The sequence below is a fragment of the Podarcis filfolensis genome (assembly GCF_964270895.1).
Source record: "Podarcis filfolensis genome assembly, chromosome: 5".
Classification (NCBI taxonomy): domain Eukaryota; kingdom Metazoa; phylum Chordata; class Lepidosauria; order Squamata; family Lacertidae; genus Podarcis; species Podarcis filfolensis.
In genome coordinates, this window is record NC_139608.1 from 31,332,862 (window position 1) to 31,360,669 (window position 27,808).

The 27,808-nt window shown below is 40.8% G+C and overlaps 2 long non-coding RNA genes across 5 annotated transcripts; one reads left to right on the forward strand and one right to left on the reverse strand.

Annotated features, from left to right (window-relative positions):
• Positions 1-477: 477 nt before the first annotated feature.
• LOC310762645 lies at positions 478-10,038 on the reverse strand. 4 transcript variants are annotated; one of them, XR_014548096.1, is made up of 6 exons: positions 8,689-10,038; positions 8,456-8,604; positions 8,160-8,250; positions 7,759-7,844; positions 1,516-1,684; positions 486-883 (listed from the first exon to the last, which is right to left on the reverse strand). It is a non-coding gene; the product is annotated as an uncharacterized lncRNA (long non-coding RNA). The 4 variants fall into 4 exon arrangements; XR_014548097.1 differs by having other exon boundaries at positions 488-783; positions 8,689-10,036; XR_014548095.1 differs by having other exon boundaries at positions 480-1,684; positions 8,689-10,036.
• A 6-nt stretch (positions 10,039-10,044) lies between these two features.
• Positions 10,045-27,705, forward strand: LOC310762644. Its single transcript, XR_014548093.1, has 3 exons — positions 10,045-10,184; positions 11,013-11,054; positions 27,497-27,705. It is a non-coding gene; the product is annotated as an uncharacterized lncRNA (long non-coding RNA).
• The last annotated feature ends 103 nt before the right edge of the window (positions 27,706-27,808 follow it).

A 27,808-nucleotide genomic window follows, 5' to 3' on the forward strand; every position in this document is an offset into this window, starting at 1 on the left:
GAAAGGAAGAGGATGGTGAGGCTCGTTGTTGAGAGATGTTCAGCAAACCAACTCAAAATGGGGTGTCAGGTTGGTGAGGTTTGTTGCTGCTTGCACTGCTTTTAAACAATATATTATTTCTAGCTGGATACAAATCAAAACCCATTCCCTGTGCACTTTACAGAACAGCAGGCTCTCGTGGCTTCTCTGTATTTGGACATCTTGATTCAGAGACATATTTCTGTATTCAATTTTTAATGAGTTCAAAATCAACTATATATGAGGGCAGCAAACTTCTCCTTGGTGCATTTATCAGTGGTCATTCTGAAGTTAAGGCAAAAACTGGGGTGAGAGGCTATTTTGTCTAACAGTCAAAACATCATCACCATCACCATCACCATTTTTTATTTGTATGCCGGCTTTCCATAGTTAAAACAAGGCTCAAGGCGGCTTACAGCGTGACAAGATTTACATAATTACCAACATAACAAAAGTCATAAACAATAAATAAATAAAGCACATCAAAAGGTACACAACCAAATGGAAAACAATTTCCACATAAATCATAAAATCTAAAACTAAAAAACACAACATTAATATCAATAACAATTTAAAATGATATAGATAAAAAATAAAAATATTTGAAAGCATCCATCTCTGTTGAGCAGCAGCAGCAGCAGCAGCAGTCCTTTATGGAGCCCTCCAGCCCCCGCCCCAAGCCAGGTGGAGAGAGGCAGGGCAGGGCCCTTCAGGCTCCCAGCAGGTCAGTCCTGGGCAGCAGCAGCAGTCCTTTATGGGGAAGAGCTATAGTGCAGTGGTAGAAAAGGTTCCAGGTTTAATCTCTGGCATCTCCAAGCAGGGCTGAGAAAGTCTCTTCTCCAAAACTCTGGAGAAGAATTGTCATCTAGTATAGAGTGGACAACACTCAGATAGATAGACTAATGGTTCAACTCGGTGCAAGGCCGCTTTCAATAAAATTGAGAATGTACGGCACTACATTTTGTTTTTACACTGTTTTTATATTTACTTAGAAACCTACCCCACCCTAACCTTCCACGGAATCACACTCCAAGTATGAGCTATAGCAGGAGGGTATGTGGGAAGCCTGGCATAGCTGGGACTATGTCTGCTCCATCAACCAATGGGATGTGAATGTGGTAGAAGCTGGGTGTGGCAGCAATTGGCCATCTGAATTTTCCCCAGCCTCTCTATGATCATATAAGAACGTAGGCAGACAAAGAGGGAGCAAGGATGCAGGAATGCTGCAAGAGAACACTGGCAGTCTAGATGCTACATGGAGCCAGAACAGGAAGCACCCTTTCCTGCGGCCGAAACTAGCAAAACTGGAGGCAATTCTGGGCAAATGTCACCTGGTAGTATTCCAGGAACTGAGAGGAGACAGGAGATTTGCTGTGGGATAGAAGAAATATCAGCAGGAGTCCTTTAAGAACCAAGTTGCACTACTTAAAGCCAGCTAAAACTGTTAGGTAATGAAAAGATGGGGTAGATGCAGGGGTTTTTTCAGCCAGAACTCACCAGAACTCAGTTCCGGCACCTCTCAGGTGGGCGCCATTGCCATTATAAGAGGACAAGAGTGAATTCCCGCACCTCTTTTTCTAGAAAAATAGCACTGGGTAGATGTCTGTGATGGGCTGGGCTTCCTGAGTCTGCACAAATATCAGGAAGAAGTCATGTCTTCTGTTCCCTGAAAGATATTGAAAGATATTGATAAAATAAGATATTGAAAGATAGTGAGGGAGAGACACAAATGTTCAAAAAGAATTTGAGTGGAGTATGTTTTAAGGTTCAGAACAGATTAGTCCCTAATGGGCATTCGCTAAAATTCTCAGTGCCTCACAGCAGCAACAAACAACAACCCACAACTTACATGATCCTATCCCCGATGAAAATGTTTTGATGGTGCCAGCTTTCACGTGGCTGCATACAGCATATTTGCTAATGTCTGTCACACACGTAGGTGACAGGAGGGAAGGTTTTATAATGAGAATCTTCACAATGACCAAGCACAATGGGTTACATCATTTACATACACGATCAATGACTGCATGACTGCTGGCTTTCTGTGTGAATTCCTATTGTTAGCAGTACTTAACTGAAATTAAGCTGTCATGCTCTTTAACATAAAATGTCATCCAGAATGAAAAGAAATGTAGCGACTCCCTCATACTATTGGGCTGTGCAGATAGAAACATAGGCCTGGACATACTGTACAGCATCTTCCTGATCACCTCACCTCCAGTTGTTTTGTTCAGAAAGCATGTATGTTGGAAGCAACAATTTCCCCAATGTATGCATGAATCTTCATTAGTACATTGCAGACGTAATAATGAACGCATTGGTGTCAAGGGGACGTAACTGATATAATGTTCTTTGTGGCATATTCCTTGCCATTACAGAACAAGGGAAACTCCTGCTTTCATGGAGCCCCTTGGTGCAACAATGTCAAGACTGCATCAGAAATTGAACTGTTGACTTGAGTGGACCACTCTATCCAAGGTATCCACATCAGCCACTAACCCAGAAAAGGTCAGGTGACAGCTCCTGATCCTTGTACACCAGAAGCAGGTGGTGTGGTGGGACAGAGGCTCTTACCTGATCTCCTATCATGTGAGTTGCTGCTGCATATCCAAAGGGAAGGGGGAGATAGACAGTGGTACAATCAGTATGGTGCAAACACACTGGCTGAGTCAATCCAGCACTCCTGCTGGTATATTTGCACTGCACCAACTTCCCACTGTCTTGCAGCAGTGACTCCACTGCTGGGAGGTCAGGTAAGTACTTCTGCCCAACAACAACAACCATGTCTGTTGTGCATGTTTCCATATCATGCTTGGTTCCTTGGCTATAAAACTAGGAGGGAGCAATTCTTGAAGGCAGACCACTTTCATGTTGCCCTGATCTGCCATCAAGTGCATATAGAAGTGAAGTGTGTCAGATTGACATTCAAAGGCCCTAGCTATGATTCACAGCAGTTCCTGATGGGATGGCATACAAAAGGAAACTGTAAGTTCAGCTCCTGTGGGGGAAGTGTTTTTAAGTAGCAGCAGTGTGATAAACTTGACTTTAAGCTTTGGTGGAAAACTTATCATACTGCTATGTATTTTATTTTCTATGCAGACTTAACTTCCTGATTCTATTTATTGTTTCTCTCCCAACTGTTTCTTTCAAGTCTATTTCTTTTAGGCATATTTCTTTGTTGTGCTTGTGCCTTTTGTTCTCCATACTGTTCTTTTATTCTGTGATCTGCCAAGCTCTGCACAATTAGAACAGCTAAGTCAACATTGCCAGCCTACTTGAATTCACTTGGCACTGTAACTAGCATTTAAGATTTGCATGGCCTATACACTCTTCATCTCTTTTATTGGAGAAGGTCATTGTAAAGTCATTTATGTATTCCTGAATAGTTTATTGATCTCCTAATTATTCTGTGTTTGTGGTTCCCTCTGATGTGTCTCTCTCTCTGTTATTTTGTTATATTATTCTAAACATTCAATAAACAAATTTCGATTTATAAAAGGCAGCTTAGACAAGAGGGTAGAAATTCCCTGAAAGTTCAAAGGAGGAACCGAATGTTTAACTTCTACTGAACTTAGAGGGTGGGAATGAAAACACAAGGCAAAGGGGAAGCTAAAGCATATCATGCCTATCCCAAAGAAATAAATAGTGATATTATGGCCTTTTCCTCCAGCATTGTGGTCACGTTAGCCTTGGTTATTTCATAGCAGTTCCAGAAATGGACGTTAATAATTCTCAGAGTAGTCTGCCCAGAAAAATATGAAATCAGCAAAATGATTTGCACATTTTTGGAACAATAAATATTGACCTCAATTATACAAAAGAAATTTCATAATATTTCTCCTCCCCAAACAATTACAAAGCATAGCCCATCCCTGCATCTGGGAAAGGGTTCAATGACCAGAGCTAATGCCAAAAGGAGGAGTGGGCTTTACTTAAACCCATATTTTACATTCTGCTATTAACACAGCATGCCTGCTATCCATGTCTCAGAAGAAAGGCACATATTTTTGCATGCGTAAAATCCCAAAGGCATCCCCAGCAGTTAAAGGGTTTCGGATAATGGAGAAATGTTTGGCTGAAAGGGCCTACAGACACCATCGTCCCAAGAAACCCATCAAACGTATGCTTACTTCTAGGTTCACATCATGATAGCCAAAGGGAGAGGGGAGGGCACAAGGGAAATTGCTCATATACACGAAGCAACAGCATTCTCAGCATCACCTTCGAAAATTGTGATCACGAACTGCCAGCCAGGCCCAGGAGCAATTCTGCATTTGGCTGGCTGCATGGAATTATAACATCAAAACTCTAGTAATCTGCTTCTGGGTGGGCTAAGCCAGATGGACAATTGGTCTGACTCAGAATAAGAGTGTAACTACATGCTAGGCGAAGCATGGCTGATGCCAAGAGCAGCAGCCTGATGTCTGACTCTTCCCTTTTGTCTCTGAAATGTAAGGATGGGGGAGAAATTCAATTCAGCTCATATTTATAAGTGGACCTACCTAATTTGCAGTTTACAAAACACTATGCAAACCAAAGCACAGCCATTCTTCTGAATTTGCACTTTTCTGAATTTTGCAATGCAGATTTCCCACCAACTAATGTGTATAAAACATGCATTTTGGTGAAAATAACATACAAAAATGCATTCTATTAGGCAGAAATGCTTTGCCAAATGTGTATATAAGGAGAAATTCCATACAAAAATTTGGGTATTTGGTGAAATTAGTACTAAAATTTTCACAAGGAGTTTGTTTGTTTTGTTTTGTTTTACTTATGAGCAATGCAAAAGTCACAAGGGCAGAGACAGACCAATTCATCCAACCTGACTCTTCATTGCCCAGAGATAACTTGGGTTTGTATTCATCTTTTATATTACATTTATACCAGCATTGCTGCTGCCACTACCGCTGAAACTGAAACTGCTGCTTCTAATCACTGCATATTTGACACTGAACTTGTTGGTCAGTACAGTAAAGGTAGTTGTTGAATGCTGAGAAGAGAAAAGAAACTATAACCATAGTCCTCCCTGTTGCATTTCATTTTAGGGTGCTGAAAGAGACGTCAAACTTTTCAGCATGTGTTCGGAAATATATTTTTAAAAAGCAGTAGTTCAGCTGAACATAAATATTATTGTTTCAATCCTAATTAAAAACACAGGTCATTACTACATAAATAATAAAGCCATCAAAATATGTTTTCCTTTTTTGAGGAGAAATCACATTAGGAATGACATTTCTAACACTCACTCTCCAAAAAGCAATTTTTGACAAGTATTGCCTGTGTGTGCATATGCTTACACACACACAAACCAACACAATACAATTCTATTATATAGGAAAGCGAGAGCTCCCAGCCCTGACACTTTTATAACACCATACTGAAAAATACAGCTTTCCCAAGCAAAGAAATCAGAGAAGGCCTGTATTTTTTGTTATCTTGTATTTACATTAACTAGAATCGCCATTTTTACTAGCTGTGAGATCACTGACTAGAAACCCAGAGGGTGTTAGCTCCATATTTGTTGTATTGTATAGTGCTACGTGATGTTCTTTTTCCATGGGAAGCACATAGATTTCATGGGCTGTGCCGGAGGTTACAAGACCCTTGCCGTGGTCCCTATGGAGTATCACATACACCATGGTGCATTATCAAACAAAGCTGTTTTGTTTTTCTAATGAGCTCATTGAGCAAGGATGACTAGCATGTGCAGATACAGAAATGGAAACAGCGTTTGCAGCTTCTTAATGATTTCTCTTTTCATTTGCTGTAGCTTTGCACTGTAACTATTCATATACCTATGTTTCTGGTGCGACGGTTAATTTCTGTCTGTTATCCTGACACAAGGAGTGTCAGGTTGCATTACCATATGTGGAAACTCTCAAGTGCAAAGCTGATATGTATTTATGTATTTATATTAGCAGATAATAGCAATTATTCTATTCATGAAGACCTGTGTATGATGGTGATTGTGACAGTTGCATTGGGATTTCTATATCTTCTTGCCGCTATACAAATTGTGAGCTTTATTTATTTTATTTTTTTTATTTACAGGCACAGTTTGACATGCAGGGGTGAGTGACACAAACACACTTGCACCATAAAGTTATATTATATGGGCTATCCCATTGGTATATCTGTTGTGGTGTTATGGTAGACCTGGCTGCTCATCTGACTGATTTTCAGTGTAGGATTGACCTCTTAATGTATCAAAAAAATCACAATTAGCCAGCTCAGAAAATAATACTAGGTAAGATCATGCCCCTTTACTTTAGATAGCAAATAAGAACGCCTAGAGAACACTGGCTGGCATTAGGATATACAGGATCAGTATGGGTCTCTATAGACACAATGTATCACCTATTAAATGCTTTCTGCTTTACCTGGCAGTAACCTTCTCTTCTCCCCTGCAATAGATATTCCTGACTGCCTCCATTTTAGTACCTTCTGCTGTGATTCTTATTGGTTGTTGGGAGCACCATCCTTTCTGTACCTGCTGGTGCTGCTTCATTTGCACCACCCAAAAGTGGTTTATGTACACCAGCCTACCTTTCCCAGATGTCCTAATATGGATGTGGGTGGCGCTGAGGTACAAACCACTGAGCCTCTTGGGCTTGTCGATCAGAAGGTCAGTGGTTCAAATCCCTGTGACGGGGGGAGCTCCCATTGCTCTGTCCCAGTTCCTGCCAACCTAGCAGTTCGAAAGCACACCAGTGCAAGTAGATAAATAGGTACCATTGTGGCGGGAAAGTAAACAGAGTTTCTGTGCGTTCTGGTTTCCATCATGGTGTTCTGTTGCACCAGAAGTGGTTTAGTCATGCTGGCCACATGACCCGGGAAGCTGTCTGTGGACAAACGCTGGCTCCCTTGGCCTGAAAACAAGATGAGCGCTGCAACCCGATAGCTGTCTTTGACTGGATTTAACCACCCAGGGGTCCTTTATTTTTACCTTTATCTAATATGCACCTCTTTATCCTGACCTCTTGAAATTTTCTGATTATACAAAAAAAAAATTGTATATTGGGTTGAAAATAATCCTAAATGAACTAACAGAATACTTTCATCTTCCCCAGATGAAGTATATAAAATATTTTCATTCTAAATCTATTTATTAAAAACCTAAAATATTGTTTAGGCTGTTGGTTGTGACAGTATCAGGGAGTTGCCTTTTGGACACCAGATTCCCTCCTTACGCCTTTCTAAGCTGCAATCAAAGCTATGTCAATTGATTCCCAAGATGCTTGCTAGTCAAAAGTACAGATGATCCAAGTCGGTTTTCTGCTGCCAAAATTTTAGCCACAGTTCCAGTCACCGTTTCTGCTCATTAGGCCGATGGGAATTGTTTAGATCATTTTCATTCTCTGCGAAGATGTGGTGCCAAGTGTTTACTATTACATATGCAAAATAATTTTCCAGAATCACATTACAAATGGGAAACGCTCAGATGACTCACAAAGACTGAAACAAATGAATAAGAAATAAATAAACACTCCCAACTGCATGGGTTATCAGTTTTATGCACAGGATGAATAAGCCATGCACATTTCCACTAATCTGGAATTACAATAACCACTTTTCTCTTGGGGGAGGGGTGGCAGCTGAAATACTGCATTAAGATGTGCTTTGTTCGCTTTTCAGAATAGCAGGGAATGGTCTTGACTGAACTGAGTTTTACTGAGTATGCAAACAATTCTAGAAATCTTAATAGTGCTGTTGGGCTACACTCCCATACCTACTTACCAGGGCTGGATTTAGGTTTAATGAGTGTCAGGGAAGAACCAGAATGCACTGCTTCGTCAGTAGCAGGGGAGGGTTCGGAGCAGGAACTGTCAGAAGAGGAAGACAGGGAAATGACGCATGAAGCAGAACAGGGGGAGGAGAGTAGTCAGGCGGAGCAGGGGGTCACAGATGGTGAAGAGTCTTATAACCCACCATAGCCAGGAGAAGGAAGTTCAGACTCAGAAGGGGGGGGGGGGCATTCACATCAGGACAGGCAAGGAGGGAAATGAAATGTAAAGATCAAAGATGTCTCGCGAGATTTCCATGCCTACTTTGTTGGTTCTGGAAACGAAAGAAGCCACTCCCCAAATCTGACTCGACAGGTTATTTAGCTTATACGTAAATCCGGCACTGCTACTTACTTGCGAGTATGGCTATAAGAAGGCAATGTTTTTCTTTCTGCCCTGTAGTTGTCACATGCAGTATTGTTTCCATTTCAGTGCAGCTCATCTTCTGCAATTTTTTTTTTTTTAAATGGCATTATTCATCTTGTCTGCTGTGGCAAAGTTACAATGTGCATAATTAATTACATTATCATGTTGCCATTACATTCTTCCACTCCATTCCTTTCAGTGCAAAGGAAATGCAATGCAAATGAGGAAGAAGCATTATCAATTACATATTATTTATTGACTGAAACATCAACAATCATGAATACCAATTATATTTGCTGGATTGATTTCTGGGTATGAGATGAATAAGTGAACACTGGCATTTTTTGCTCCCATTTCCATTGGAATTATCTGGCATTTCTTCTTAGGAAGAGATGTTGTTCTTAGGAACAGCTATTGTGAGCCGCCATGAGATCTATGGATGAAGGGCAGTATACAAATTTAATAAATAAAAGAAGAAGAAGAGGAAGAAGAAGTAGTAGTTAGTAATGACACTTACTTCTGGGTAAACAGGTACAGGATTGAACTATTTCTTGTCTTTTCCAAACTTTCTTTTCCAAGCAGAATAAATGAATTTGGGGGAAAGTAAACAGCATCCATCTCAGGAAATGAACTGAACTGCAAGAGATAAGAGCTCAGATCCAGACTAAGCTAGTCACACTTTAAATCACAGGGACAAGTTCACCACGACTAAGTCTGGATATCAGTCAAAAAGGAAAAGGCAACCAAAACTTCAGAGTAAGTATCAGTATTAATATTACTGAACATATGTAGAAAACAATTGCTGGTAATTTAACTCTGCATTCTGAATGTGCTGAAGATGTCACTATTAAAGCTATAGAAGGCGAATTCTGTTGAAAAACCCAAATCAGCCTTTGTTGTAAAAAGCAGCAGAAAATTGCTGACAAAACCTAATGGAGGCATCAGAATAATCTCATTAAAGTGGAACGCACTTATTCAAAACATACAAAGAAGGTTCACAGCAGCTCTCAATCTGTTTGGGGAATGGCAGGGGAAAGAATGCATTTGACCTCATCTCCTTTTTGAGTCGAATTTTCTCCATTAACTCTATATTAAGCTCGGACATTCTAATATCCTTCACAAATACACCTGTGTGTACACACACACACACACACACACACACACACACCCCACTTTAATACATCACCCACACAAAACATCAAGTAAAGAGACTTCAAATCTTAAATGTAGATAACTAAAGATAACTGGATCCTCTCCCTCTTTCCTTATGTTCCTGACAGGAATGTATTTTTTATGTTGGCTGTGAGGGAATATACAGTGGTACCTCGGGTTACATACGCTTCAGGTTACATACGCTTCAGGTTACACACTCCACTAAGCCAGAAATAGTGCTTCAGGTTAAGAACTTTGCTTCAAGATAAGAACAGAAATCGGGCTCCGGCGGCGCGGCAGCGGCAGGAGGTCCCATTAGCTAAAGCGGTGCTTCAGGTTAAGAACAGTTTCAGGTTAAGAACGGACCTCCGGAACGAATTAAGTACTTAACCCGAGGTACCACTGTAAATTCTATAATTCAATGAAGATAAATATTTGTATTCCTATCTGCCAGAAGCCAGGCAGTGGCTGGTGGAGAGGGAGGCCTGAAATTGGAGTAGGGGGTTCTCTTCACAAGCCTCCCCATTGCAGGAGTGGAAACCTCCACTGCTTTGCTGCTGCTAAGGTTGGCGTGCTTGTTTTCCTTCCTGTTGAGACCTGGGACTCATGACAATATCTGGAATCAGAGCTGGGAATAGGATTTCTCTAGTCTAGAGTCTCAGCATTAATCTGAAGTGAGGTGGTGTTTGAGTGACTTCCATGTGGCAGTTGGAAGCTTGAGCGTAACTGGCAGGAAACACTGTTAACCATATAAGAACAGAATGCCAGGCTGCCCAATAATCCCAGAGGCTGACGTTAGAAATGTCTGATTCCTTCTGGACCTGAAAAGAGGGCTCAAGGAACTGAAAACTACAAATACAGGTAGCATGGACCTAGACGGACCTGGTTCAAGCCTCAGATTCCCTGTCACAACTAACATACTCCCTTATTCTCCACCCCAGCTTGCAGGGTTGACTGGGGCAGAAGTTGCACGTAAACTGTGCCTGTTTCACATACATGGAAGCACGTTTCCAAGTGCTGCTCAGGGACTCTCGCTGAGTGAAAAATGTATGCATGTCCATGGCAAATCCTTATTTTGTGAGAACAGAGTCATAAAGGTTAAGTGAATCTCTGGCCTAGCTCAGTACAGTTAGTAGCAAAGTAAGGAAAGGTGGGTATAAACGAGAATCAGGTGAAGATGTGTCTAACTTCATGGGTTGGGTTAACATGGAAGCAAAAAGTTCAAAGGCCAGAAGGTCATCTGTTATATACTTTCTGTTATATACTTTCCCATTACTTAAGTGAAATAATCATTTAAAAAAATTACCAAGACTGAGAATTTGCTTATACTGTATTTATTGACTGTGCAAAATCACACAATTTAATAGGCTTCACCAATGCCAAAGCAATTTGTTAGTTGTTTTTAAAATAAATAAAAAATATGTTTTGTAATTAGGAAGAAAAGGTTGCCACCAGGATAGTTTTCATGAAACCTGGCTGAGAGGTGTTGTGACTTAGCCAGAATTGATTCTTCAATCTAAGTATTAAGTAATAAGCAATTTTCTGTTGGCATATAATTCAGTATGCTAGCATATGAAAATGACAATACAATTCCTGGGGTTGAGGGTTCCTCGTTGTTAAAAGCGACAGATATGGCTATGTTGTACGATGCATTTTCAAATCATTTGTGATCTTTTTCATCCTTTGAAGGATCCCTGTCATTCTGTTTAATAGCAAAGACATTGAAAAAAGGTAAGGGCAATTGCTGATAGTTAGCTGTGAGCATGCTTCAAATCTTCTGAAACTTTTAGATATGTAGTGTGGTAATATTTATAATTTTCACTATATTGTAACTCTTGCATTGCATTAATAACATACTATGATGCCTGTGGTCTGTGCCCAAACATGTGATGAAGGCTATCTCTCCCCACAACCCAACACACACACAAATCTATCCACAGGAGAGTCATCTGACTCAGAGAATAAAGTGTGTGTCAATTTTGATGGGCACCATTACAGCTCAGAAGTTGCAAGCTTCCCGAGAGGTCACCAGCAGAGGAACTGAAGGCATCACTCAAGAGAAATACTATCTTTCTGAAAGATTTCAAAGCACAGAACCTTTACAGCTGTCACATTGTTTTGGTGTTCCCTTCCAGTAAGCATATCTTTACCAACAATGTGTGCCCATCAATCTGGGTACAATGAACTTGTTTTCATCAGTCTGTAACTTTCAAGTTCCAAGATGGATCCTTTGTTATGTTCAGGTTGTTTTACCCAAACTAAAATATTTGTATCTAAAAGAGGCTCCTCTGCTAGGGAATGTGGGATAATGTGTTTTTGATCACAGAAGAAGTGGTCTTATTTTGCAATGCAATTATCTACATGAAAATACTAGTGATGATGAAAACAAGTGATTAAAGTGATTTAAATATTCAGTTCTTATGAATTCACAGGTGTGAATTTGACTGCAAAATGTAAATAATATTTTCCAAATTTGGAACAAGTTCTACAAGGAGATTTATTATGATCCGTGTTCATCAGTTCCCTCATGAGTTTTCAGATCTGTAACAATCCTATTTTACTTTGCAGTGGTAAAACAAAAGTTATGGACATGCAACATATTTGAAAATGGAATTGGGGGTTTTTCTGAATCCTTTGTACAGTGTTATTGCTGATTGGCTCTCAATGAGCAAAACACATCAGTGCTGGTTTACTGATCACCTATACCGATGTATAACTGATGTACAGTGGTACTAACCCAGAAATAGTACCTCGGGTTAAGAACTTTGCTTCAGGATGAGAACAGAAATCGTGCTCTGGTGGTGCGGCAGCAGGGGGAGGCCCCATTAGCTAAAGTGGTACCTCAGGTTAAGAACAGTTTCAGGTTAAGAACACACCTCCAGAACAAATTAAGTTCTTAACCTGAGGTACCACTGTATTTAGAAAACTGAAATAATCTCTGCCTTTGTAAGTACTCATTGAGTTGCCTCTACAGCAAAGACACTGATGCATTTATGTGAACTTCTGTTGGTAAAAGTCTTGAAGTGTTTCACCCTTAAGCAGGTCTTAATTAAGAAGAATTCTTCACTGACACTGAAAAACTCTCATTTGTAATTTGGCAAATAGCTTGTGTTTTTCCAGGTTGGCCACTTTGAGAACAGATTCTGGACTAGATGTGTCATTAGCCTGATCCAGCAGGATCTTCTTATGTTCTTGGTACATTGTCTACACGATGGTTCCCAAGTGTTACTGTCAAATTGTATTTTGTTTGCCAGAAAGAAAAAAAAGTTGACTAAACCCAATAGCTCTGAGGTCTCCACCCCATTTTCTAAGATAAGATTGCAGTTGCAAAATCTGACTTTGGTTTTGGATCCAGGTTAACTTAGTCACATGTTGGCCCCACTGGAATCAGTGAGATAAGTTAGTCATGATTCCCTTTACTGAACCAGATCATTGGGTCCATCTAGCCTGCTAGCTCTTTGACTTCTCAGGTAACCGTCTTTCATGTTGATGGTATTCCTGGAGAGGCTAGAGACTGAACAAGGCTTATTTTATTGTTTGATAAAAGTTACCATTTTATTATTTGATACTAAGTATTAAGTAATAAACATTTTTCTCTACAGTATCTTTACAGCATCTTTACAGTAATGTAAAGATATGATGGATTTATATGAAAACAATTTTTTTGTTATGTGTATTTAATTTTAAAACAAATACAGTCATACCTTGGAAGTCGAACAGAATCCATTCCGGAAGTCCGTTCGACTTTCAAAACATTTGAAAACCAAAGCATGGCTTCTGATTGGCTTCTGAATCGGAAGCCACGCAAGCCCTGTCAGACGTTCGGCTTCCAAAAGAACATTCAAAAACCAGAACAGTTACTTCCGGGGTTTGATCATTTGGGAGCCAAAACGTTTGAGAAGTAGGCTGTTCAACTTACGAAGTTGAAGGAATCAAAGTATGACTGTACTTTTCTCTCTTTTTAAAGGAATTATTAAAACCTATCTGCATAGGCTTTTATTAGAGTCATTTGCAAATATGGCTATCCTGCTTTTCACTCCTCCTGTATATCATTTACGAAAAAGTTAAGTATCACTGGACCTAATATAAATCCTTGGGGGACCCCACTTATTACTTCCCTCCATTGCAACAATTTCCACTTGTTTCTATTTTCCATTTCCTGATCTGTCGATAGTTGCTAATGCATAAGAGGAGCAGTGATATTATCTCATGACTGAACTTCTCTCTGAGCAACAGCCAAACCTCATAGTTGATTAAAAAGAAAATTAGTCCAGTAATTCATTGCATTGTTTTGATAACTTCTCAAGCATCTTTTCCAGTGCTATATAAGAGGAAAGAGGGATTGACTTCCATGCAGAGGTGTTAACTGACATATTGTTAATATTTACAATGCTTCTATTGATATGATGTAGGTCTATGAGACGAGAAAAATATTTCCCACTAGCCATCCCTAGCCTAGGAAAACTTCCTGTATCCCTAAGTTTGGAAAAAATGTTACTGTGATAAAATGCAAACTAGTCAAAATGGAAAATAGGAACTTTGCAAAATGAAGTTGGTTTGGAAGATTCACGCTGAGTTAAAGTAGATTTGCATTTCCAATTTATTATTTCTACTGCAGTTTTGGAAAGGCGCATGTTTATTTTGAGCTTGACATATTTGCTCTGCAGGCCCTTCAATTTCCAGAATACTGCATATTTTCTGCAGAACGGTAGTGAGTCTTTCTATAGATTGCTCTAAATTAATTTGACTTTGTTCAGCATTATCTTACAATTGCAGTGACCCTAAGGTGAACTTCCCAGTGTTAATTCACATGCCCATAGTGAGACTCAATGTTTCTAAGACCAGAAAAGATTATGCTAAACTCATGCTAATTATAATTTTCTAATATATTCTGAAAATCACACAGTTACCAAGTAACAAAAGGTCATTTCCAATAAACGATACCTTTCGAAGTAACTGATATATTAAATTGTTTGGGGGTTTTTATATATACTCTAGCTGGATCTTGAAAAGTAGAAATGGGATCTTTGCTAAGGAAATGATCTTTGACACTCATAAGCAGCATATTGAATACAAAATTGTTATTGGCATCCGTCTGTCTTGGGAAAAAATGGAGGAGTGTGCCTTTGGGGGTGAAGTCAAACTGTTGGAAGGTTACAAAAGCACCTGCTATGGCTGCAGAGACCAAATAGAGAAGAGACATGTTTTGTTGCAGCTGAGACAGATAAAGATGTCCACTTTGTACACCACGATGTACACCATGGTGCTCCTTCTCTCAGTGTTCCTCCCAGCAGTCATTCTTCCTCTTAGGCACCAGAAAGGAATCAGGAACAAACAGTTGTAGTTAAAAACATTAGTCTATGGTCAATGTAAAGTTTTTAAAGAAGAATTTGGTGACCTCTCTCATAACCTTAAAAGTCACATGGAGGTACTATTGTCTACTTCATGGGTAGGCAACCTAAGGCCCGGGGGCCAGATCCCGCCCAATCACCTTCTTAATCCGGCCCATGGATGATCTGGGAATCAGCGTGTTTTTACATGAGTAGAATGTGTTCTTTTATTAAAATGCATCTCTGGGTTATTTGTGGAGCCTGCCTGGTGTTTTTACATGAGCAGAATGTGTGTTTTTATTTAAAATGCATCTCTGAGTTATTTGTGGGGCATAGGAATTTGTTCATTTTTTCCCTTCAAAATATAGTCCAGCCCACCACACGGTCTGAGGGACAGTGGTCCAGCCCACGGCTGAGAAAGGTTGCTGACCCCTGGTCTATGGGGTTTTTTAAGGCCCCAAATAGGTGAGCATGCAGGATATGGGAGGAATGAGGTCAACAGGAAGAATTATTGGCTGCAAAATAAAAGCTACTGGTTGCTTGCAGTGGTAACAGAGCACGCCTTTCTTTGGTGCTCCCCACCTCACCCTAGTTTCTGCAGAAGTTAAATATTGGAGAGTGGAAGAGCAGGTGCTTCATTTCTAATCTCAACATACTGTATGTCTATGAACACTAAAATACCATGCAGTGCAGAGCCTGCTACTTCATATTTCGGGTGCTTCAGATATATATTTGTGGGAAATTGGGTTGGACTAGCCTATCTTTATCTGAAAGAAGAACAGAAAATCTTGGCTTTTAGACTGACGGAAGGCACTATATTACACTCTGAGTAAGATCTAATTTATATATTTTAATTGCTGCTATATCTGTACTGTCCCTGTTATACTGAACTGCAAATTTAAATGTGTCCCTATTGTGTTTCATGACTTCCCTGATTTTGTACGTGAGCGGGAACTGGTCTGTGACCGAAATAATAAATTCATTCATATATTACAGTCTATATTACAGAGTAAATAGCATACAGAAGGAAGGTGTGGACTTCTCAATCAAGTTCAGTGGGAAAAAGTGGGGTCAGCAGTCATCCTTGGTATGAGAATTAGGGCATCACAGGTCTATTCCTCTTTTTTATCTATCAAGTGCTTGAAGGCATGGACTCCTTAGTGGTTTATGCAGATTCATAGAGACTACAGAATACCATACCCTTCCACAGTGGACACAGATGCTGAGTGCCAACAAAATTGTAGCCAAAATGGGACAAGCGAGAAAAAAATAGCAAGGCATCAGCATGTTCATGCAAATCCTGAGGTCCACAGATGCAGATTCCCCCCCCCCCCCAAAAATACTAAGGGGGCATCCCTACCCCAATAAAAAAACCCAATAAGGCCAAAACATGGAAAGTAGCCATGGTATGTGGTCAGTTGGAAAAGGTCTATGGGGAAAATAGGATGGAGAGAAAGAAGAGCAAGGTACAATACCCTGCTTACAGGGAATGGCTAACTGAACCATTTCAGCAGGAAAGATACACAGCAACATTAGGTTGCAGGACTGAACCATTTCAGTAGGAAAGATACACAGCAACATTAGGTTGCAGGACACACACACACACACATGTGTGTGTGTGTGTGTTATTTTCTACTTCTGTTTCTCATATTTTTCATCTTGTGCTGTTCTCATCAAGTTCAAAGTTAATACAAAATCGCATGGAAGAAAGAGTAGCTGTTATCTAAGAATGTGTAATGCAGCATACCTTTCACATTAGCATCTCAAATCCCCAGATTGCGCATGTAACGTAAGAACATTTTAAATAGTCTCAGTGGATCTCTCTCCTGTTTGGAATTTGAGCCACAACCCCTCAGCATGGTGCCAATAATCCTTGTTCAGGTGCTAGCCCCTAGTGTACAAAGTGATGTATTAACTAATAATCTCTGTCACCCAGAAAACAAAATCCATTCATCATATACAACCTTTTTCACCCACCTACCCATCCTTGCCAATAAACACACAAAGAATAATAACAAAAAGGAACAAGAGCTATCTTGTGCTGCCTCCATCACATAGCAAAACATATTATAAATCAAAATATGGCCACACAGGACTCTCAGAGCAAAATGAATATGGGGCAGAATAGTTTCTTCATTTAACATGAAATGTATGCCTTGTACAGTCAGGTCTGTATGTGAACAAAGGTTGACTCTGTACATTGCATTCAGGCTTCAGTCCTACACACACGTGGCCTGGAAGTAAGCCCCATTTAACTCAGTGATTCTCACTTCAAAGTAGACTTGGACAGAATACACTGCTAGCTTCCAAGATGATAGAACAACCAATCATTTTTTTGCTGCAAAACATAGGCCTGGTTCATTCAGCCTCAAATCTTGTCATGGAAAACAGGTTCTAGCTTAGACTTCTCTCATGTATTAGTGTTCTATAAAAAAGGTAAAGGGTCCCCTGACCATTAGGTCCAGTCGTGACCGACTCGGGGGTTGCGGCGCTCATCTCGCTTTATTGGCTGAGGGAGCCGGCGTACAGCTTCTGGGTCATGTGGCCAGCATGACTAAGCCGCTTCTGGAGAACCAGAGCAGTGCACGGAAACGCCGTTTACCTTCCTGCCAGAGCGGTACCTATTTATCTACTTGCACTTTGACATGCTTTCGAACTGCTAGGTTGGCAGGAGCAGGGACCGAGCAACGGGAGCTCACCCCATTGCAGGGATTCTATAAGCAAGGGTAATTTCCCCCCCTAATCAAGAGCAATCACTTCTTGGAGCTATTGGCTAGAAAGTTGCCAGAGTTTACATGTAGAGGTGCCAGTGAAGTTCTCCTGAGTCAGGTTCAGGGAATAACTTTGAGGGGCTTGTAAAAGCTTGTCTCAGTTGTGAGGTGAGCTTTTCACAATAGCTCAGAAACACATGGTTCACATAAAGAAGGTTCCAGATGGATTCCCAGGCATCTCTGGTTTTGGGGAGGGCCAGAGTTCAGTCGTAGAGTGCATGCTTGGTATGCAAAACACCTAAGTTTGGTTTCTGTAATCTCCAGGTAGGGCTGGGGAAAGCTCCTCTCAGAAACCTTGGAGAGCTGTTTCAAGTTAGTAAAGACCAGGGGTGGTCAACCTGTAGTCCTCCAGATGTTATTGGGCTGCAAGCCCCATCGGCCCCAGCCTTCATGGCCAATGGTGTGTGGGGGGGTGATAGGATTTGTAGTCCAAGAACATCTGGAGGGCCACACGTTAGGCACCTCTGGGATAGACAATACCGAACTACGGTAGATGGCTCAGTTGTCTGATTAGCTTCCTAGTACCCAAATCCTTCTCCGACAAATCAATACTAAGAAAAGAGTTGATAGGGACTGAAGGGTTCCAAGCATCAAACTGGGTCAGTAAATAATACAAGTTATTGCCTATTTTTTCTTAGGTTTTTGTTTGTTTTGTTTTTTCTTCGAGAAATGCAGCCATGGCATATCGTGCATGTCATTTGTTTTGATTTTTTTTTAGCATGAATAAACCACAGCGGCATAATATATTGAGCATATTACAGGTTGTTCCCAGATATTCCAGAGTGTTTGGCTATAAACAAGGGAACTGATTATGACGAAAATACAATAAGCCAGTGCGCAAGGATAGGAGCCAATGTGGACTCATTGTGGCAGCAGCCCACATGTTATTTCTAAACTGTGGTATTAATTGTTACTTGTAGGGTAGAAGCTGTATTTGTATGTCAATGCTGGATTTAATGATGAGGGGATGAAAAAGTGATCAAGGGTTCAAAAGGATCTGAAAGGTTCAGAAAATGTGTGCCTCAACGCATCCAAACATCTGGAATGCATACAGGAGAGAATGGCAATGAGACTTTACCAGTAAAATGTAACCAAACCGTTTAGCTGCCCTGCTCCATATTTCAGACACTTTCATTTTACAATACACAAGAAACCTAGCACTCCCTGTTAGATGATTTACTATTCTAGACAGCTTATATAGAAGAAAAGCAATTGAACATATCTGGCCACACCAACCTCCCATGCCAATAGCAAGGTTTTAAAGTAAAACTCAGCACAGCTGTGCATATACCTGCCTTGTCTTCTTCATGTGTTGTTTTCAGAAAGAACAGCTTTGACCACGTTGACTTACAAAATGATAAATACATCGTTCACCATAGACAATTTAATGTGATTCAAAAAGATACCCATTAAACAGCATCATTAACTTTTTCACCTAATATTTAGAGTCATCCGGGTTGAAAAGCTGGGTGAGTTACCAGTAATTATATTTGGAGGACAGGTTCAAAAATAAATGTGTCAGGCTAGCATAGACAAAACAGACACCACGTAGCAGTCATTTTGTGAACAATGGCTTTCAGGAGAGTGTTGTTGTTGTTGTTGTTGTTGTTGTTGTTGTTAAAGGATTAGCATGTTCAGCATAGCACTCTGTATGACAAAAATGCTTGGAAAGAGCCATATGACAATATTCACAATTATGTAGATCACATTAAACTTTTGACAATGCTTCCTGGCACTGCTTGTTTATTTTGTTTAATTTTTTAGGTTTATTTCAATTTTTGTTCAGATTTTTATTTTTATTTGTAAGCCACCTTCAGTTTGCTTTTATCCTGGGATATAGCTGTCTAAGGGAGATAAATTAAATTCCACAAAGGCAGTGACATAACAACTCATTCAAATATGACAAAGAAACCCACGTTCTTACTACATATTATCATGACTTCCCAGCATACATGAAGGAGCGTCTCCACCCCCATCGTTCAGCCTGGACACTGAGGTCCAGCTCCGAGGGCCTTCTGGCGATTTCCTCACTGCAAGAAGTGAGGTTACAGGGAACCAGGCAGAGGGCCTTCTTGGTAGTGGCACCCGCCCTGTGGAATGCCCTCCCATCAGATGTCAAAGAAATAAACACCTATCTGACTTTTAGAAGACATCTGAAGGCAGTCCTGTTTAGGGAAGTTTTTAATGTTTAATCGTGCTTTTAATATTCTGTTGGGAGCCGCCTACAGTGGCAGTATTAATATCATTAGAATTAGTATTAGCACATTGGTATAAATATTCTGAGGTTGCCTCCTAGCAATAAAAGAAATGAAAAGAGGGGCCAGGTGATGAAGATGTGATGTGGAGGGGCAGACCAGCTAGTGCATCCTCATTCTGCCTTCATCAGGTGAGGCTTTGAACACTTGAAGAACACTATACAAAAAGAGAGGACAAAGAGGCAGTTTCTGAACCTCTGCCATATTTCCAGGCTCCAATCATATGCCCACCTACGTATATGGGATTAAGCCCCTCTGACTGGGTCTTACTTCCCAGAAGATGTGTCTAGAATTGCACTGTCAATCTCCAAACTATGTTTTGTTGCATGTGAACTGAACAGTATAGGGCTTTTAGAAAATGCTGCTAAACGTTGCCCCCTTACCAAAAAAGAAGAAGAAGAGTGGTGTGCTTTTAAAACTAGAAAAGACAATGCGAATTCACAGTATTGTTTAAGTAGCCCCCCTCGCCCCACTGTCCTTATGATTGAATATGGTTAGGCTTGCATAGTCTGCAGGGGCTGGCATCTATGGGAAGAATGAAAATATCGTAACCACAAGGTTCATTAAGTCTTTGATGATTTACTAGCAGAGACGTATGGCAAAAGTGATGCACAAATTCAATGCAAGTACAGTGCTCTTTTGATAAAATAAAAATTACTGAAATAAACTGGCGGGCATCTGACAAAGAACTGAATATATTCTGCAGAAATCAAATATAGACTTTGCCTGATTTATGCATGAACATTATGAACTAATAAATGAAATGCATTATGTTTTACTTTTTGTGCAAGTCAAAATTTTAGATCATAGTATTTTAACTTTTTTTAAGGAATATATATGTGCTCATGAGTCATAATTATAATCTTTTGGATAACCTGCCTCTACCAGAACAATGGTAGGGTGTTTCTATATCAGTTGCAGATCGACAATTGTGCACTTATCCCCCATCTCACACCACACATGTACTTAGCCCTGCTAGTGAAATGCTTACATCCTGCAATTATATAGTGAATGCAAATAAATTTTAACAATTACACTCCTTTTGACTGAATGGTCCCCAATGAGACAATAGTATTGTGTTTCCGCATATATGCAGTTTCAAATCTGCTTTATTTCATACTCCATCTTCTATTCCAATCACATATTTATGTATCCTGCAGTTTAAATAATTGTTAAAGTTATCCTTTTTTGCATACTTCTATTTCAGCTTTTCTTTAAAATAGTTTTTTTTTAAAAAAAGCAGAAGTCATAGAAACAGAAGTTACATCAGTTGTATGGGAAACTGAACCCCACCCTCCTCCAAATCGCCTTGATGCTTGTAGTTATTGCATAGTAGGGCTAAAGCTTAAAATGGGATTAGACAAATTAACAGGCAGGTCTTTCAAAGGCTATTAAATGTGATAAGTAAATGCAGCCTCCATCCATGCTCAAGGTAATGTGCCATTTGAGTCTAGATAGTGGAACAAATAATTGAGAAGGACAGTTGCCTTCTCTTACTTTGAGTCTCCTTAATCAACCACTGCCTACCTGGTGAAAGGCCCCATGTTTGATGACCACAGAGTGTGATCTCTCGCCACCAGACCACCAAGCTCTCATTTTCTTTTTCAATTCTTTATAAATATGTTTAGATATATGCAGAATCCCTGACACATGTCCACTTTCTGTGGTTACCTAAGACTCAAAAGGGAAGCAGGACCAAGGAGAGAGCATACAGAACCTTGGACAGCTCTTTGAAGCTAAGGCAAGAGAAGCTGGTTCACAGAGAGCTGGACCCGAATTAAACCTTATGTAGGCTGACTGGGACGTGGGTGGCGCTGTGGGTTAAACCACAGAGCCTAGGACTTGCCGATCAGAAGGTCGCGGTTCGAATCCCCGCAACGGGGTGAGCTCCCATTTCTTGGTCCCTGCTCCTGCCAACCTAACAGTTCGAAAGCACGTCAAGGTGCAAGTAGATTAATAGGTACCGTTCCAGCGGGAAGGTAAACGGCATTTCCGTGTGCTGCTCTGGTTCGCCAGAAGCGGCTTAGTCATGCTGGCCACATGACCCGGAAGCTGTACGCTGGCTCCCTCAGCCAATAAAGCGAGATGAGCGCAGCAACCCCAGAGTCGGTCACGACTGGACCTAATAGTCAGGGGTCCCTTTACCTTTGGCTGACTAGATCTGAAGTGGAGGAGTCTCCACTTTCTGAAGGAGATGTTTGTTTAAAGGGCCTTCACATTATTTTGTAAAGATTGTCTTCTGTGAGGCTGAGGGACAGATGTACTGTAGGAGACCCATCCTCTGGGTCAGAGGCTGTGCCCTCTGGCTGAGAAGGCCCTAAATAAGGGATTGTTAGTTATCTCCCCTTAACTTCATCTGATACTCATTTCTGATGGAGCCAGTGTGGTGTAGTGGTTAAGAGCGGTAGTCTCGTAATCTGGGGAACCGGGTTCGCGTCTCCGCTCCTCCACATGCGGCTGCTGGGTGACCTTGGGCCAGTCGCACTTCTTTGAAGTCTCTCAGCCCCACTCACCTCACAGAGTGTTTGTTGTGGGGGAGGAAGGGAAAGGAGAATGTTAGCCGCTTTGAGACTCCTTAGGGTAGTGATAAAGCAGGATATCAAATTCAAACTCTTCTTCTTCTTCTTCTGATCTTCTTTAGTCCTGGTTTGTTCTGTGTTTGTTTCTTCTGGTTTACCCTCTGATAACCTTTGTTGCTCCTTGGACTGGACTCCCAGTTCCCATCTGCAGGCACACTCCAAACTGCTATCCTGATAAAATGGCAGCTGTCATATATTATCATCTACTATGCCCTTTCCAATTACCTTTTTACACTTTACATGCTAGTGGCAGAATGTAGTGCACATCAGGTGATTGTACCATCTTTTGACACATCAAGGTTGAATCTGTTGTGGTTCCGATTTCTGAAGACCCTACAAAACCCATTCCAGCAGTGCATTGCTAGCTGAAATGATAGTACTTCACTCGTTCACAGCTATCAGCCTCCCATTTGGCATGAGCTTCTCCTGCTCATTTTCTTTCTTGTTTCTTCTTTGGCCGACAAAGCTCAGCTTGTAATCCTGTCAGCAATCACTGAATGATTGGCAAAACATTCTTCACCAAAGCCAATTCCCTGGTTCACCCTTCAGTTATTTCATATTTTAGCTCATCAGTGGTTAGGAAAGCATTTTTACACTGCCGGGATCTGGACTCTATTCATGCACTTTGCTTCCAGCATCAAGCTGGATAGGCCGATAATTCCAAAGCTAAGGCCCTGCTCGCCAGTGCTATAAATTTTATCACGCTGCAGCAAAATGCTATGATGTATGTCAAGCTCTTTTAACTTTACTCTGCAAAACTAACAGTCGAAATCCTGGCAAAGCTTCCACTGTTTGGCATTTGGTTTAAGTTCATCCTGGGTACCAAGATCTACTTAACAAACAGAGACCACTGCTGGGTCTAGAGCACAGAGACATCCTTCTTCAGGGAATTAAGCTAAATAGCTGTGAGACTGAAACCCAGACAACCATTTGTTCAGGTGGTGGCTGTTTCTCTCGAGCCAATGGGCAGAACCTTCTCTTCACCATGGCTTGTAAGAGCACATTACAGACAGATACAGATGAAAGGAAAGTGTGACATCTGCTCAGTCCTAGGGAAAAAACAGCTGTGGCAGGAGAATGTAGAGCGGGGAAGCAATTGGAAAGCCTTGCTTAATCCTGTTTCTGTCCCAGACTACCATATTCTTAATTCTCTCTGTGTGTGTGTCTCTCTCTCTCTCTCCACACACCCCCACACACCCCCACACACAACAGCCCCCTTTCCCACATGAGATTACATATTTATATTTTCAAGAAAGTATGCTTTTGAAAACATGCAGGTGGGAAAAAGTGGCAGGGGGTTCACACAGATTATTTGAAAAGAGGTTTGCACCCTATCATCTGTGGTTGATTCTTCTCTCAAAATCCCCTCCTAACATCCCCCACCTAGAAAAACAGATATTGCTCTTAGAGAAAGCACAATTTTCATTGCAGACCTGTTTATGTGTTCGTTGGGTCTGCCCCCCTTTTTGCTCCAGTAGGCATATTCAGAGTTTTGAGAAAATTCCAGTGACAACTGTCATAAAATGGCTGCCACGGGAGCATGTAGCGGAAGCTGAGCAGGAAGAGCAAACAGTCTCATATGCATTGTGGCTTTTGCAGGGAATAGTTACTAAGATACTTTTTGGGTGCCATAGGAACTATGTTGGTGCCCATGCTCACCACACCAGTGACTCCATGTCTAAGCTATAGGTAGGCCCTAATACAGGGTGTGGGAGGACCATCAAGCAATAGTAAGGACCCCTAACCATTAGGTCCAGTCGTGACCGACTCTGGGGTTGCAGCGCTCATCTCGCTTTATTGGCTGAGGGAGCCGGTGTACAGCTTCCGGGTCATGTGCCCAGCATGACTAAGCCGCTTCTGGCAAACCAGAGCAGCGCACGGAAATGCAGTTTACCTTCCCGCTGGAGTAGTGCCTATTTATCTACTTGCACTTTGACGTGCTTTCAAACTGCTTAGGTTGGCAGGAGCAGGGACCGAGCAACAGGAGCTCACCCCATCACGGGGATTCAAACCACCGACCCTCTGATTGGCAAGTCCTAGGCTCTGTGGTTTAATCCACAGTGCCACCCGCATCCCTATCAAGCAATAGTAGCTGATTGTAAAACAAATAGAAAGTGGTGTGGCCAATGCAGGATGAGTGAACAGAAGCAGAGCCAACCAGCCTATGAGGTGGGCTGAAGCAGCTGCCTCAGGAAGTCGAATCCTGGGGGGGGGCTGCCCCACCTGCCCCTGTCACCACTGGGCTCTAGCAAGATCTCAGAGAACTCTAGGAAGCATTCCATGAGATCTCACTGGAATCCACCATGTGACCCTAGTAGGCAAGGCTTCGGTGGGGCAAGGGGTCTGAGCAGAAGTATCAGTCAGTATCAGGGAAATTATCTATGGCAGAAATATCATGCAAGGCAGATAGTCAGGAAGTGTGCTAAAGAGTGTCAAGGAAGGAAGACTGTGAGAGGTAATAGGGTAGGGAGAGAGTTCATTATAGATATCCCCTGTTTAAGAGTGTAAACAATCCAAAAAACCCCTCACCTTGAATCTAGTTGGATTAAAATTTATCTGTGCAAGTGAGGCATAATAGCGGCAGCTGTTGCCATTTATAATATCATGAGGCTAGTCTTTCCTCCCCCCACCCCCAGCGCTGACTACCTGCAAACAGCAGAAAGACAATAGCCATTCATCATTTCAAAACGAGACATTTTGGAGTGGTCTAGTAAGTAGTACACCGAGTTTTCGACTGCTGGGTTCTGCTTCTATACAGAGGGGAATTCCTCACTATGTTTTTCACCAGATCATATTGATTGCCGAGTGTAGCAGATATTCAACTGTACAATAAATATTTTTCTTTCTTTTCCTTTCTTTTGTTTTTTACACAGGTAACTTAATGTAATGAACAACTTCTTCTTCTTCTTCTTCTTCTTCTTCTTCTTCTTCTTCTTCTTCTTCTTCTTCTTCTTCTTCTTCTTCTTCTAGCATATTGGACTGGTTTTGTAAGCCTCGAAAGACAGCTTCCTAAAATACCTTGGTTAACTCACAAGTAATGTCGAACCAAATTCCCCCCTAGGAGACCTTCTGCTCAAATTTGGAAGGGGGAGAGGAAAGGAGGAGAGGTAGCAATTTGAGGGAATGGGAGTGGGACAACAAAATATGCCAAAAGATTCTCTGCCACTTATGGTGGTGACCAAGACCAGGCTGCAGAATCAGATCCTTATGAAGAGTGAGGATTCATCAAGTGGCAGTCTATAGGAAACACTATTTTACACTATTGTATTCCTGGATAATATTTTTAAAGTGTAAAAGTGTTATTGTAAAAGCTACTCAGTCTCTGGAGTATCCAGGTTGGTACTATATGTCTAGCTATGCTTATCTGGGCTAAGCAAAATGTATAGGGCAAGGGAGTGCTGCCATTGATTGTCACTTATGCTTGATTAACCTTTAACCATTATCTATCTCACATGAATGGAATCCTTTTTATGTCACTCGCTAATACCAGTGGAACTATTTTGCTCAAAATTTGACTGATGTAGCTGCCAGCTTCCTTAAATGAAAGGATTATACTGCTTAATCTTCCTTTTAAGATAATTTGTGGCAGATAGTTATGAAAGTAATGGGTCTTAAAAGTATTTCTGAAGAGGCCTAGGCTACTGTTTTAGGCATCCTTTCCCTACCTTGAACAAAGTATTTACATGAGCGGAACTGAAAACACCACAGAATATGAAAGGAAGTTCTGATTTGTGTGTACACAGAAGAGCTAAATACTAGAATTTAATTATGCAGGTGGTGTTTCATTGTTTAAGCTCTTTTATATTTTGCTCTTAATGCTGTCTGATAGATCAAAGCTTTCTTTTTTTAAAAAAAAAGAGTTGCAGGGCTGTCTACAATTTATCTTTCAGCAAACGTCTGACCTTGTATTTCATTAGCAAAAAGCACCAAGAAGTCTCTTGCTGTCTTGTCCAGATACATTAGTGAATCTTATGCTTATCCACAGGCCAGCAAACATTCATTCATTTGTAAATGAGCAAATAACTAGTGTGTATCATGCTCTTCAGTAGAAATATAATATAATATATATATATATATACTAAAAACAGTTAAAAGAATAAAACACAATCAAAATGAAGTTGCAAAAGCAGAAGTTATAGTTCTCAGCAAACTAAAACTAAAGTGGTGGAGAGAATATCTCAACTTTCATGGGACCATTTCTCTTATGCCCCGAAAGGGAGATATATTAATTGGATTTCAGCAGGTGCATTCTAAGAATTATTGGGGGGGGGGCTCACCTTATTCTGGCATGTCAGTGAGGTGATAATGAGACTTTCAAGTGTGTGAGTGTCAAATTATCATAAAGAATTAGCAAAGTACTGAAAAAGAGGCTGGATACCTCTTTTATTTTCTTCAGAGGAGTTCCTGCTTCAACATTAGTAGTTCACTACTTTTCAAGATCTGATGGCTGGTTGTTGTTTTTTGTTGTTGTTCAATGCATTAAGGTTGGGTTTGTTTGTTTTTAGCAGACTTGCTCTATTGATACAGGGTAGACCAGAATCCCTTAGCTGTCATCCACAATCAATTGTCAATTTAATGGGACAAGCACTCTTTCTCTGATAGACTTTTTTCAGCTTCCAGGGAACCCTTCCTTCTGGTCAAGACTTGAGGATACCCCCCAGAAACATGATGCATATGTCTCCTCTAACGTCTTCCTGGGGCCAACTTCTTGCTGCTGTAACTCTGGTCACTGGAGTTTTCCTCTTTTTGTGATCTCTTGGAGCTTTTGCATTCAGTGACTCCCTCTCTTCCATCTCTCTGTGTACTGTTCTTTACTGTGCTGGCTGATCATCAGACCACACATTGACCACATTGTGGACAACTGCCCTTTATATAATACATTTTTGTACAAGACCCTCTGACCAATGACTTTTAATTACTTATCTCTCTGTACATCCATTTCTATGGAGAAAACTGGCCTACCAAATCCTGAGCTTTTGAAGCCTCCTGCCAAGTATAAAAGCTGGCAAGCTTTTAAGTGTTAACCACTGGGGCCTGTAGCAGCTTTCTTTGTAACTGTAGGAGCCGACAGCAGGATGTATAAGAAATAACAGTCGGACTTCAGCTAGCGCTGACCTTTTCATCACTTATTCTTACCCAGGTGTAAACACAACAGTATTATTATACTCATAAGCATTCTTATTTTTTTCTATTTATAGAACATCTTAAAAATATCAGACTTTTTCTGATTCTCCACAGAATGCATGGAGGACAACTTCTAAAAGAATCTCATGGGCTGCAAGGCATAATGATTGGTCTCATCACTTATCACAGCTGGCTACTCCCAGAAAGAATCACCAATCTCAGGAATGGAAAAAGGAAAAGGAAAAAAAAAACTTGACAAAAAGCAGTGGTCAATCAGGTCACAAACAGGCAGAAACAGCATGAATAAAAGGTGATCTGTGGAAATAGTTTATCTGCCCTGACAGAACTATTTGTGCACTCATAATTAAAACTGGCAGCTTAATGAGAGAAACAAATTATTATTTAGTTCACAGAGAAGGTTATTTT